Here is a 13,903-nt window from a genome sequence, read left to right as displayed (position 1 = left end):
AAAGAGGAAAACAGGCTACATACATGTAGAGACCCTGTGGAGAGAAAGAAGAAAAGAAGGCAAGAATGAAGAAAGAAGGAGGGAAAACAGAAGGAAGGTAGTAGTGTGGCTGCCATGGTGCCAGGCTGCAGGTAGTGTGCTGCACAGTGTGGCCACTATGGTGCCAGGCTGCAGGTAGTATGCTACACAGTGTGGCCACTATGGTGCCAGGCTGCAGGTAGTGTGCTGCACAGTGTGGCCACCATGGTGCCAGGCTGCAGGTAGAGGGCACCATCTAAAGTGCAGTTAGTAATGATCTATTACAACCATTCCTTAAACGGCCAAAACCTTTCCTTCAGTATTTGGATCTAATTTCATGAATCATTACAAATGTTTGAAAATGGCAAAGACTTTAACGAGTTGATTCCAGCTGCTCAGAAAAGATGGTTGAGTGGGTCATTTCCCTTTGCAGTGAGGAGTGAACCGTACCACATACATTTTAATGGTTTGTTGAGTGGTGGTGGAGATGAGCCCTTGGCTTCCACTGCATGTTGACCACCAAGGAAATGTGGCAACAATCCTAAAAATAGTGCCTGTGAGTAGAGTAAATCTATGAATTAAACACAGACTAACAGTATATGTGGGTTGTCACTCTCCACTCTGTGCCTAAGCAGACATGGCTAAACAATTGTGAAAGTCTTGTTGAATTAAACCTAGACTCTTACCTCAAAACCTCAGTTATTATCCCACAATCACAGTCAGCCTTCACATTTAAGAATAGTTGCTATTCCTAACTCAGGAAAGCAGAGTAGAGCTTGAGAGATAATCTCTTGGGGGCAAAGATGAAAGCAGTCACCCACTCACAAAATGTAGTTAAAGTTGAAAGGAAACATGGTGCTTTAAGGGTCCAGGCCAAGTTATGGGGGAAGAAATGAGAAAACACTAATTTATGATTAACTAATAACAAGTAATGGCTCAAGGACAAGTGTTTAAAAGCATGTGTTTAACACAAATCTGGAGCTTCTTCATTACTCCTGGTGGTGAGATACTAATATTTAGTGAGCAGGTGCCGCGACCCTTCCAACCAGCGGAAAATAAGGACACGACCCGAGCGTTCTTCTCCAGGTGGTTTTTTCAGGAATTTTCAGCAAGCTTCTTCTCCTGTACCCCAGCACCCCTCTTATATCCTCTGCCTCACCCAATCAGCAGCTCTTACGTCGGTAGCTCCAATTGGTTCCCGACAAGGCGGGATGCATATGTCAGAGCAAAGTGCGGCCCACAACCCAAATAAGGACTTGTTTACCAGGAGCAGAATTGCAAGTCATTTTGCCTGGCAGGTGGCCAGGCGCCATCTTAGCGAGGGCGATAGCTTCAGCTTCCCACAAGCAGGTACCAACTACGAGTGTCAGAGCCTCTCCTAGGCCCTTTCATGGACATTTTCTCTTTCACTGTCCATAATAACTTAGGAGGGGGTGAAAAGTAGTGTCTCTGTTTTCCTGCTGAAGACATGGAGAATCTAAACCAATGAAAGATTCCATGCAAAGCTACAGTCAGGCACCCTCGCTCTCCTTTTTGTTTTTATCATAGATGAAGTTTCTACCCTGATATTTAAGCTTTTCAGAACTTCATGAGGATTTTCACTATTAGTGAAATGCAAAAGCAAGAGTCACAAGGACGAGGTCTGAGGGCTGATATTTGTAAATGATGTTAAAGACTTCAATACAGACTCTGAAAGATGACTCTTGCCTCCAGGATTTGGGCTCGTTGGCAGCATGTGTCTGGGGGAAATTCAGAGCCCACATACATCCCCAGGCTGGTGAGACTCTCTCCCTAAGTCTCGGAGTGGATGAGAAGCAGTAAGGTTCACTCGTGTCTATGCATCTCCTGATATGGAGATACCCGGCCATAACCGGGCTTCACTTCTCTGAATCCTGTCTTTTTTAAAAAAAAAATATATTACTGCAGTAAGGTACAGCAGGGCCAGACACACATGAGGAACTGGAGTCTCATGATCAGTTGCAGAAACACTACCTAGGGCCACCTGGGAAGCACCAGGCTCAAAGGAAGGCAGGTGAGTGGGGGTAGATTTCACCATGGGTGAAATCCCTTATCGTGGTATTTATGGGGGAGGTTATTGGGCATAGGACAGACTCCATGGAGAAGTGTTAAATGTTGTAGGGGTGTTGAGCTTGACCCTGGGTGTTTAGTACTTGACCTGAGATAGTTAGGAAGGGCAGATTGCTAAACTGTGATGGACTGAGAGCAGAGGTAGTTAGGGTTTGGAGCTCTGTGGGAAGAACTAGCCAGCATCTATCCAGAGCCGTGTCTGTAAATAGGAATTTTGACACTCATCCTTTGATGTTGTGTGAAGATTAAAAAATAAAATAATTATAAAGTTGTAAGTTGGTGCCAAAAAGTGGTCAATAAAAACATGTCATTCTTTAATAATAATGTCGTTAATAAAGTCTGCTTACACCCTGAAGTGTTTTCTTGCCTGGCATCCTCTTCCAGAAACATGAGTCTACTGCCATCCCCTTCTCAGCCAAGAGCTCTGGTCTAGGGGTTACATCTGATTGGACCATGGAGGCTGGCTGCTATTTGTTCATTGGTTGGTCAATGACCACTGAAATCTTCCAATTCAAAAAAGGTGGTCAAGAAATTTATTGGCTATTAGCTGAGCCGATTAGATTGATTTTTCTCTCAAAATAGGAATTGGACTCACTAGGACAGAGGATCAGTAATGAAGTCAAGAGATAAAAGATGAAGAGCAACCAGACAGGGAGATAGCTGAAGAAAGAGAAGGAAGACAGATGAAGTGGGTTATAGAACTACTGTTGAGTTCTGTTTATCTTCCTAGCCCCCATACACCAAGATTTGCCTTCTACACCATCCCTCTGCATCCTTCTATCACACAGCAGTCAATACATACACTTCTATAGGTTTTGAAGAACGAAGGAAACATGTTATGTTAGCAGATGTAAAGTTCACATTCAATGTTACATAAAGCCACAGAGGTGTCATGCAACCATCACTCTAGCCTCCTCCATAACTTGTTCCGAACCAGCCACTCTTTCCTTATCTAGGAAATGGCCTGGGCAGTTTCCAAGGCTCTGAGATAACATGAGGCTCTGGTGCTTTGTGTCTTTAAGGTTTGCTGAGGTAAGTTGAGGAATGGGCTGCAGACTCCAGTAGGATCCAAGCAGAGGCATCCTACTTTGTTAGGCTTCAATAAAAACTGTCTTGCTGCTTGTATCCTGTATCCCCCTGATGCCTAGAGAAGAAATAGAGACATGGCATCAGCCAAAGAAAGGAGGATAAATATAGCCTTTGTCAGATTAATATCCCCAGGATTACTCATGACTCTTTCAAAGTGAAGCAAAGATCATGTGCCGCCTGACAGCCACCCATCTGGCCCGGAGACGACTCGCCATATGGATGGCTCTCGCTAATTATAGTTAAATACTGAAGGGAGGGGCTTACAGTGTGGAGGCTCCTGAGACCAGAAGTTCCCTGGTTCCCCCTTCCTAGGAGTTCATGAAAAGGCTCTGTAGTTACTGTTTCCAGCCTTCTTCACATGCTTTCAGGTAAGCATTTAGCTATTAGAACTGACTTTCACCAACTCAAGGGTAGAGAAAACTCTCATCATTTTCTGTGTTTACAAAAAGTGTCAATAATAGAAGCTTCTGTGTTAGGGTGTCAATTATGATTCTGCATTATGGAGGAATCCACAGAAACATTTGCCAATTTGATGAAGCTACATTGTGTTGCTAGATCTTGGTCTCCTGCCCCACAATTTATGTGAAAGATACAAGGAAGGTTGTTATCATTTGCTAGGCCCTGACAAATAACACTGAAGTGAATCAATTTGAGAGAAATTTCCTAGCAGCCTAAAGTATTGTTTTCTTAAAATAAGTGAGATGGCTTTCTCCCCATCTGTGATGGGTAATGTGTTTGTCAGCTGGGGATCTAGAATCACTGATAAATCAAACTTCTGTGCCTGTCAGTTAGGGGTTAAATGAAATGGGGAGACCTACTTTAAATGTGCATGAAATGAATCTATGGGCTGGATCCCAGACTGAATAAAAAGGAAAAGGAGAATTGAACACTAGTGTTCATCACTTTCTGATTCTTGACTATGGATGCAATGTAACCAGCTGCCTCAAGCTCCTGCCACCCTGTCATCCCTAATGCGACATATTGCCCCCAGTTATAAGCCAAAACAAGCCCTTCCTCCCTTTCTTGCAATGTTTTCATTTTTGTTGTGTCACAGCAAGAGGAAAAATGAATAATACACCATTCCAAGGGCATGGATTTGATCCTTGTGGGAAAAAAAGGGGGAGAAGGAAGAGAAGGAAGAAAAAGTTAGAGAGAAAGGAAAAGATAGAGACAAAGAGACAGAGACAGAGAAACTATATAGATGATAGATAATAAATAGATAGATGATAGATATGACTGACAGATAGAAGGAAGATAGATAGATAGATAGATAGATAGATAGATAGATAGATAGATAGACAGACAGACAGACAATGCTTGGCTTTAGTCAATTGCTGAGAGCCATCAATTTGGATGGATGAAGGAATATGGAACACACAATTCATGAGTGAAATCATTTGCCATTTCTTTTTGCCTTTATTCTTTTCTGTACCTAGACCCTCATTCTTTAAGTGCAGCTCATTATTCTACTAAGAACTCCAAAGTAGGACACCCTTCCTACAGAAACGCAAGCCTCCATGGTCTCAGAAGTTAGATAGGTCGCACACTTGATTAGAGTGGAGTGGGTAGTCAAAATTCACACGATTCCCTCAGTGGCCATGTACTGACCTAGTTTTCTCACAAATGTGGGCAAAAAGAAATACTTCTAAAATGAAAACAACAATGAAAGCACGAGGAGAAATGGAGAAATGACCATTGATGCTTGCTTGGCTCTAGAGTTTGGGAGACGATAGGATGTGGGAGGTTGGCTCCTTAACTGGGGAGCATGCATTGAGTGTCAAGGGACCACCTCTGCACAGCCAGGCTATAGTGACCATTTATTAATGAGTGATGAGCAGGAATTTGCAGAGATACTGTCAACCAGGGCGTGTAAGGGGGGATTCACCATTTGTTCATACCGCAAACATTTCACGAACACTTGGATTATAAGATGCAGCCCCGGTACTCCTCAGAGCTTCTTGTCAGCTGAGGAAGAGAGCTTCCCTTCAGCTCTGACACCTCAGAGGTAAGCAGACTGAGACAGGCTCAGAATTTCAGGCTTGTGTCGTCACTCGAAGCCTTTGCATTCAGTGCGGCTTAAATAATTTACCGTCCCTAAACTTCCCTGCCATGTAACAATGTCATTTTCCTTAAGCCCACTCTGGAGATGATAACTGAAATAGGTTCTTTATTTGTAATCTCCATTATTGTTCTTTTGCTTTCAGCTGGACCTAGGATGCATTCTTTAAAAGTGTGTTTCTGGCTCCATAGGCGAGCACACACCAGCAACAGGCTGGCGAGGTGGCTCTAGCTTTCCCCATCTTAATACCTTACCTTTGGGTTTGGTTTCTCTACTACAGCATTTCTCTCTCTCTCTCTCTCTCTCTCTCTCTCTCTCTCTCTCTCTCTCTCTTTGTATTTATATATAGATATAGATGTATAAATATATAGATATAGATAGATCTATACACACACACACACACACATGTCCTTTTCTACATGTCCCTTACAGGACAAGGAGAGGCTGTGTCATGAGAGATGCAAAGGAATGATGAGAATCATATTTTCTGCATATTTCTAACATCCATGAGCTTGCTAGAGCCTCCTCTGACCAGTGCTCGGTTTGCAATCCCTAGGTGGTTACATGCAGAAGCTCTACAAGTGCTTTGAATACATGATGCAGTGATGTGAACGGCACAATAATAGAAAACCAAACAGCATAGTATTTTCCTAAGTGTGCTTGGGCTAGATCTATGTTAGACAGAGAAACCTGGCAATTTAAGAGGTGGGAATATTTTTCATCCAACTTCAGAAAGTACCTGTATCATCCATGCCCACTTGGTACAGGGAACTGCAAGGAGGGATTGTGGTGAGAGAGAGAAAGAGAGAGAGGAGGGATGGCAGAGAGAAAACTGGTGTCACCTGTCACCCGGCTGAGCCTCCTCTTGCAATTTATGAAGACTGTCAGCTCCTAACAATCTAAATAACTCATTTCCAGGACAGAGATTATAACTGAAGTAGAAAATGCCAGAAACCAAGCCCTTGCTGTCATATTTTTTTTTCTCAAAATAGGGCGCAGCCGCATCTATCTGGGAATAGGAAGCAGCATGAGTTAATGGCTGATAGGTGCTTTTAACTATATTGATAGTTTGCAACATTGTTTTGGGTGAGGATCCCACAGTTTATTCGCGAAGAGCTGAAATGGAACCAGGACACAGAGGAGCTATTTTCACATCCCAATAGCAAGGACTCTGGGGCCTAACTCTAGAGTCTTGATTCCACTGGGTACTGTGTTTTCTCGACTATGTAACTCATCTCTCTGAGCCTCAGTTTCCTTGTCAGTACATTGGGAATCACCATAGCACCAGGATTGTAGTAGGTAATCAAAGTAGGTGGTGTCTTAATGTTCATTTTAAAAGCGTATACAGAATTAGAATAAATGAATGCAGGGCCAAAGAGATGGTTCCATGCGTGCCTGATGACCTGTGTTTGTTTCCAAGAGCCTAGGCAAAAGTAGAATGACAGAATCAATTCTACAAAGTTGGCCTATGACTTCCTCACACATGTTCTCCATACATGTACCTCTGCATACATCATGCATGCATATACATGCACTAACCATCAATTTAAAATTTAGATGGATGAGTAGATGATAGTATCAGGTATTTTTACTGTTTGGACATGTGTATTTGGAGAGAGGTGAGGGGAGATGAGGAGCAAGAAGAGGAGATGTATTGGGAGGATGAGGAGACTGAGGAAGAGGATGAGGATAAGGAAAAGAAGGAAGGAAACAGAAGGGAAGACCAGGAAAAGAGGCAGGGCGTGATCTTTAGCAGTCTGAACTCTGAGGCCAATCAGGTGGGCTTCGCTTTATGCCTACCCTCTGTGTCTATGAGCACCCTGCTTATACCTCTCAGCTTCTCGGAAGTTTGCTACTGACCTCTGGTACTGGCAAAGCACGACTTTAGCTTTTAGGTTGTCGTGAGAGTTGAATGAATGACTGTATTGAACAATGTATGGCAAATATACCCATCCTAGCTCACCACAGAACTATGCGGTTATTGACTGGGCCTTCTTTTATTTCTTTCTGGAGTTATAGATATAATAACATAATTGCTTATTTAATAAACAGGGGCTTGGGATTGGGGAAATATTGAAGAGTATGTAGACAATAAGACTTGTCATTCCTGATTTTAAATCTTCCCATCTTTTCATTCTGACTCCTATAAATGGGGACAATGACCACCTACCTCGTGGGTTACAGTGGTGTTGAAATGAGACCATGCTTTAACACTTGGATCACTGATCCCATTGGGTTTATGTGAAAACTGGTGGTGCCATATTAGCGAACACACTGTTAGGAGTGTCCTGCAGGTTCATATATTCTGACAACTCTCCTTAAGACAAATTCTCAACAACTGTAGTCCTTTCATACAACCTGATTCTCTTGTTCTATGTCATTTGAGCAGGATGAACTCCTGATCCAAATTGAACCAATCTGTTTTGCTCTTTGATGTTGTAATCAGAAACTGGGTTCTTCCTTGTCTCAAGCAGCAATTCACCTATAGTGATCCTTTTGAAAGGAAAATCTGAAAGTCACCAACCCTCTCCTTACTTCAAACATGTGCATGGCTCCCTATTGTTTTTGAAATAAGGTCCTATCAAGGCCATCATGGCCGTTTCAGGTCTCATCTCATGGCACATTAGTTTTCACTTCAGTGCTGCAAACATGCTGGCACTCTATAGCTTTTGAACTCACTAGGTGTGCTGGCTAGTTTTCTATAAACTTGAGACAAAGCAGAATTATTTGGGAAGAAGTGCTGAGAATAGTATGGAAAAATGGGGGGTGGGGGGTGGGAAAACCAAGAGGGATCAGGAGCCCCACAAGGAGACCATCAAGCCCAGTGGATCTGGACCCAGCAGGGCCTGTACAAACTGTTGCACCAACCAAGGACAATACATGCAATAAAACTAGACCCCTTGTTCAAATCTAGCCAATAGACAGCTTATTCTCCACGGTTGTGGGGAGAGCAGCAACTGCCTCTGACATGAACTCTAGTGCCCCCAATTTGTTCACTTTCCCTTTGTTGGGAGGCCCAGTGGGCACACAGAGGAAGGGGAAGCAGGCTATCAGGATGAGACCTGATAGGCTGTGGTCATAAGGTGGAGGAGGAGGTCCCCTTCTGTCAGAGGTCTAGGAGAGGCAAATAGGGTGAAGGAGGGAGGGAGGGTGGGCACAGGAAGATACAAGCAAGGGGAGTAATAATCAGGATGTAATCTGAATAAATTATAATAAGTTAAAATTTAAAAATAAAAAGAAAATGCACCTACAAGATTGCCTTGTGGGAAAGTCTATGGGACATTTTCTTGATTGGTGATTGCTGTGGGAGGGTCCATTTCATCATGAACAATGTCATCCGTGGGTGGTGGTCCTGGGTCCTAAAAGAAAGCAGGCTGAGTAAGCCATGTCCGTCAAGTCAGTATGTAGCACCCCTTGATGGCCTCTGCATCAGTCTCTGCCTCCCAGGTTCCTTCCCTGTTTGAGTCCCTGTCCTAACTTCCCTGGAGGATGGACTGTAAGCTGCAAGATGACATAAACACTTTCTGCCCAAGTTTCTTTGGCCATGGTACTTTCTCAAAGCAGTAGAAACCCCAAGAAACTGGGTGTTCCTTGCAAGAAGGCCTTTGCACATTCTGTTGCTTCTCCCTGGAACACCGGCACCTCTGTTCCCTTATATTTCTGGTATTTTAGTGGATACAGTATCATGCAAACCCTCTCAGACTTGTTCCATTTGGGCAACTTTGCCTCTTTACCTTGCACTCTGTACATTTCTGTCACATTAACCACAACTATAATTAAACGTTTGTATGTTTAATTATATGATTGGTGGCTAGACATTCTAGTACATTCCACACTCTCCTGGAATCAGGATCAGCTTTGCCTTTGTATCTGTGGTGGCACTTGGCAGGGTGCCTGACTCATAGAGATTATGCTCAACAAATCCTTGCTTAGCCAATGACAAAATTCAACAATGGCTGTAACTATAAGGTGAAAGTTCACAGAGTAACTCTATTGAGAGATCTTAGAGTTGTCCTCTTCTCCATCTTTCCTGGTACGTCCCTCTCTTCACATTCTCTTTAGACTCAGTGAAAGACACCCCAACAGCATTCCACTCAATCCCTACACTTTCTTTAATCTTGGGTACATTTATTTCTCTTACCCATAACCCAATCAGCTCTTTTATGTCAGTATAAGATGGAGAAAGTCCTCAGGATAGTGCTGTGAGGATTCAAAATGAGGATGAGCTGCACCAGGATGATAATGGCCAAACTCTGCAAATCACAATGGATGTTTACAGTTTATAGCCACTGTTATTTCTGTCCTGGCTCAGCAGACTCTTCAGCCTGGCCAGGAAGTACCACTTCAGTTATTTCTAGTCATGGTAGAGCTTATCTTCACTTCTTATACTGTAATACCTTCCCTAAACTTTGAAATCCATCCTCCCACAAACCCTAGAGTGAATTAGTCACTGTGTCAAATGGAAATCTCTCCCCCAGGAGAGGGAGGGTGGAAAGCAGCATATAAAGATCCCATCTATGCACCATAGAGACACTTGGATTTCACTTAAAGCTTAGAAATCATCCCAGATTCTATGTTCACTCTGGGCTCATTGTGTCTCCCCACCAAGCAAGGCACTTTCAGTGATCACACTAGACCAATATCCACGCCAGGTATCTTTCTGCTCTTTCCTTATTCCTAAACTCAAACAACCAAAGCCAGGGCGGACGCCCACCATGGCACTAATTGTTTATGTAGCGATGTAATGGAATTGAAAGTGAGGGGAATTGTTTTGGCTCATGGTCTTAGAGTCCATGGTCGCTTGGCACTAGGCAATTGTGGAACATATGGTGACTGTGGAGTACGTGATAGAGAAAATTACTCACTTAACTGTCAAACATGAAGCAAGGACAAGAATATAGACAGGCATGAGGCCAAGAACACCCTCAGGGACTGACTTCTTCCAAAGGTCCCCTCTCCTAGCTTTCACCACCCCCTGGCAACTTCAGCATGTCATGAACTCTTGACTAATTAACTCATTCATTATGTCAGAGCCCTCGAGACCTAACTCTCTGGGAATTTCACCACAGACATATCCATCTCACAAACGTGCCAGCCATTTCTTGATCTAATCACGTTGAAGATAAGCATGAGTCATCCCAACCACCCTATAAAAATGTCTCCCCAACCCATGTCATCATAGCCGAGCCTTCATGATCTCTCCCCAGAGTGGCTGAAACTCTTTTCTAGGCTGACCTCTGCCAGTCTTCTCATCTCTGCAGATGCAGTTCTCATAGTATCTCTTCCTGCACCTCCTCTGTAATTTAACTAGCATTTCAGGGCACACTTGGATCTTACCTCCACTGATCTCTGCTTCATCCATCTACAGACTTACAGCTGACAGCTCCCTACTTCTTGGCTGCCAAATCCTGTCCTTCCTGGCTTGAGTCCACTAACCTACTGCAACAGGCCTTCAGCTTCCCTGTGGCTCCAGCCCATTTATACCACTACCCTCCCCTTCCTTATGAATCCCTTCATGTACCTGTCCCCATTATCATCCTAATTAGATTACCTGGCCCACCACTAGTAATAGTTAAATCCAAACGCCACATCCCTCTATCCACCATACTTGCCTGGCAAAATCCAGCCCTAGATGCAGCTTCTCTGTGCTATATCTGGGTAGCTAAAACCAGCACAGAGGAAGAACTAGGTTTCTGGTTATAATGTGTGTTGTTTTCTACTGCACTTGTTTTATGCTGTCTAAGATCCATTCCAGTCTCATAAAGCTGTTAGTATGTTAAGAGTTAATGTGATGTTTAGCACACTGACTAAACGATTCCCTGACACACAGCACACCACACTCTCGTGAGAGTGTTTATTATTGGTAGTAGTGTTGTTGTTATCTAACCTGCCCCGCACTCAGCTCATGTCCTTATACCTTGCTCAGTTTAGAAGCTGGACATATTTAGAAGAGACTCTCCAGCCTTGCTTTCAAACACCCAAGAATCTCCATGGATCTTCTCTTTCTTCCTTCTATAAATTGTTTCTCATAGTCCTTAGTGTATATGACCTAGACTTAATATGATCATTAATGTAATATGATCATACATATATGCAATATAACTGTCATGTTATTATAATTACCTCCACCCACCACTGTCTGCTACTTCTCTTCTTTCCATCTGAGCACCTTATTCTTCCCAACAGCCCCTCAGTGGATAAACCATTAATTAAAATGATGCTTTTCCTCCAGAAGCCATTACCAGGCAATACTTCTTTCAGAAGGTGTAGGGCCTCATGCACACCTCCTGTATTCATGACGGGATGTAGAAGAATCCAGTCTTGTACAGATATCTACTAAGGCTGTGTGTCTTTAAGATTTTTGCATGTTCCTATGTCCCTTCCCCTCCCCTTGTAACATACATAAATGCTAGTCATCTTCTGAACTGATATGTAAAAACTATTTTCCATGCCCTGGGCTCAAGACAATACCAGACACAAACACACACACACACACACACACACACACACACACACACACACACACACACAGAGAGAGAGAGAGAGAGAGAGAGATGAGGAAGAGCGAGAGAGAGAGAGAGAGGGAGCGAGAGAGAGAGAGCAGGAGGAGAGAGGAGAGAGAGAGAGAGAGAGAGAGAGAGAGAGAGAGAGAGAGAGAGCCAAACGCATGTTTGACAGAATGGCATGGGATATTTAACCTCTAGGTGGAAAAAGATTTTGTCTAGGAGGATAATAACCATCAAGTGCTTTAAAATAAAAGAGGGTAATCCCATAATTAAAGTCCTAGTTGGTTCAAGGATTTGTACCCTGAAAGCCATTTCTTCTCCGGAATTGCAATTATTATCCCTAAAGCAATTTAGTTCTGGTGCTTAGGTTTCCAAAGTATAAGAACTTTGCTGGCAGAAAGGGCAACTGAATTAATTACATTATGCACTATGATCTTTAATTAGATCAATAGAAGAGCATCCATAAACATCTTGGGAAGTATTTGCTTCATTGGCAGGGCTTTCCAAGGAGCCCCAACATCAATACTAATCCATAAGAAAATGCTTAGAACAACATGGTGGCTTAGCAATGAAAGAATAATTTGGTTGAAATTAATCGTTGTTGTCACAATGCAAAAACAAAATGAAATCAGTTTGTAAGACAAATCTGGAACACTGAAGAGCGTGCTTCTCTACCACAGCCCGAGGCTTATATTGAGTTACGCCGCGCATGACTTTTGAATAGCAGAAACAAATGACAATTTTATCATCAATGTATACTATGAATTGAGGGAAGCTCTAGAAAGATTTCATACATAGGGGTGTATCTTTGAAGCCCACTGAGTATGAGTCATAGGTGGAAGACCAAGCTTTATTCATTCACTGGCTTTGCAGAGGAACAAGGAGGGGCAGAGCTCAGTTTGGAGATGCAGAAATAGGTCAGTATTTGGTTATCATTGAATTCCTGGTTTTATAACAATCCATCTTTAAAGTGAAGTATATGTGTGCATGCATGCACAGATGTGTGTGAGATCACCCAGAGAGGAAGGAGCTTGGGTATAAATATTACAGTGTACCAGGAATGGTTCCAATGGCAGAAAAATAATATCTAAAAAGCACTTCTGATTACATTTATTCCTTCTTTCTTTTTTAATTTGTTGAAAATTTCAAAATTATTTTCCAACAATCATATCTTTGCAATATGTCTGCTCATGGTGCTGGTGCATCCAAATAAGGTAGTGTGGTAATAACACTGACACTAATGGTAGTCATGGAAATAATAGTTGCAACAGCAGTAATGTGACTGTGATGCTTACTGAGTTTGTATAATTTCCTAAGCATGATGCTAAGACCTCATGGCAAATAGACAGTGAAGACACGGAGAGGTGAAATTATATACTCCAAGGTATAAGATCAATAAATGACAGAACCAAGTTCAAGCCCACGAAACACACCAAGTCCCGTTTTCTTGGCAAGACACTACAATAAGAGACTCAAAGGAGGAGAAAATGCCAAAGGTCAGACATTCTGTTCAATCCACAGATAGAGACAAAAAATCAGCATAGGCATATGAAAAATAGAAGAAAGTGGCAGAAACCATCCTAAGGACTCACACAACTCTAAGTGGACCTCTCTTCTGTGGTTTGGTCAATGACTCACACACCTACTGGCTTGAGTACAAGTGGTAAGGAGACAGACTAAATCAGCTGTGGTGCTCTCATCTTTTGAGATGATGGTTCTTTGCAAGGAACATGATAGTCCAGCCCCTGGCAACGGGAAAAGAAACACCTTGGTGTTGGTGGTGTTGTTCTTGTATCGGTGAGGGGCAGAGCAGATGGCAGTCCTTTGTTCATCCTAGCTTGATGGGTAGCTTGATGGCCGAAGTCCTTGTATGCCTAGGTCTCATAAAAATTAAATAAAATCAAAGCCAGGCAGTGCAGCCTGGAAAGAAGACAGACAGAGGGGAATCATCATGCCACCCACAGACTTGCCCTCCAGTTCATGCCACAGGTGGGTCATAGACACCTGCTTCCAGCATGCCATGAAAGATGGAAGATATCCAGCCTGCAGGTGGAGCCACCAGAATGGGAGAATATGTGGTGGTCAGATGGGAGGGAAAGAGAAGTAGAGCCCTTGTGCATTATGAAGATAGATAGAACTGGAG

The 13,903-nt window shown here is 43.0% G+C and overlaps 1 non-coding gene across 1 annotated transcript; it reads left to right on the top strand.

Moving 5' to 3' along the window:
* The first annotated feature begins 13,500 nt into the window (after window positions 1–13,500).
* On the top strand, window positions 13,501–13,647 carry LOC127208855 (small nucleolar RNA SNORA48). The gene has a single exon (XR_007833126.1). It is a non-coding gene; the product is annotated as a small nucleolar RNA SNORA48 (small nucleolar RNA).
* Window positions 13,648–13,903: the final 256 nt, after the last annotated feature.

This window comes from Acomys russatus, chromosome 25, assembly GCF_903995435.1.
Source record: "Acomys russatus chromosome 25, mAcoRus1.1, whole genome shotgun sequence".
Taxonomy (NCBI): domain Eukaryota; kingdom Metazoa; phylum Chordata; class Mammalia; order Rodentia; family Muridae; genus Acomys; species Acomys russatus.
This window is presented reverse-complemented; position numbering and strand designations above follow the sequence as displayed.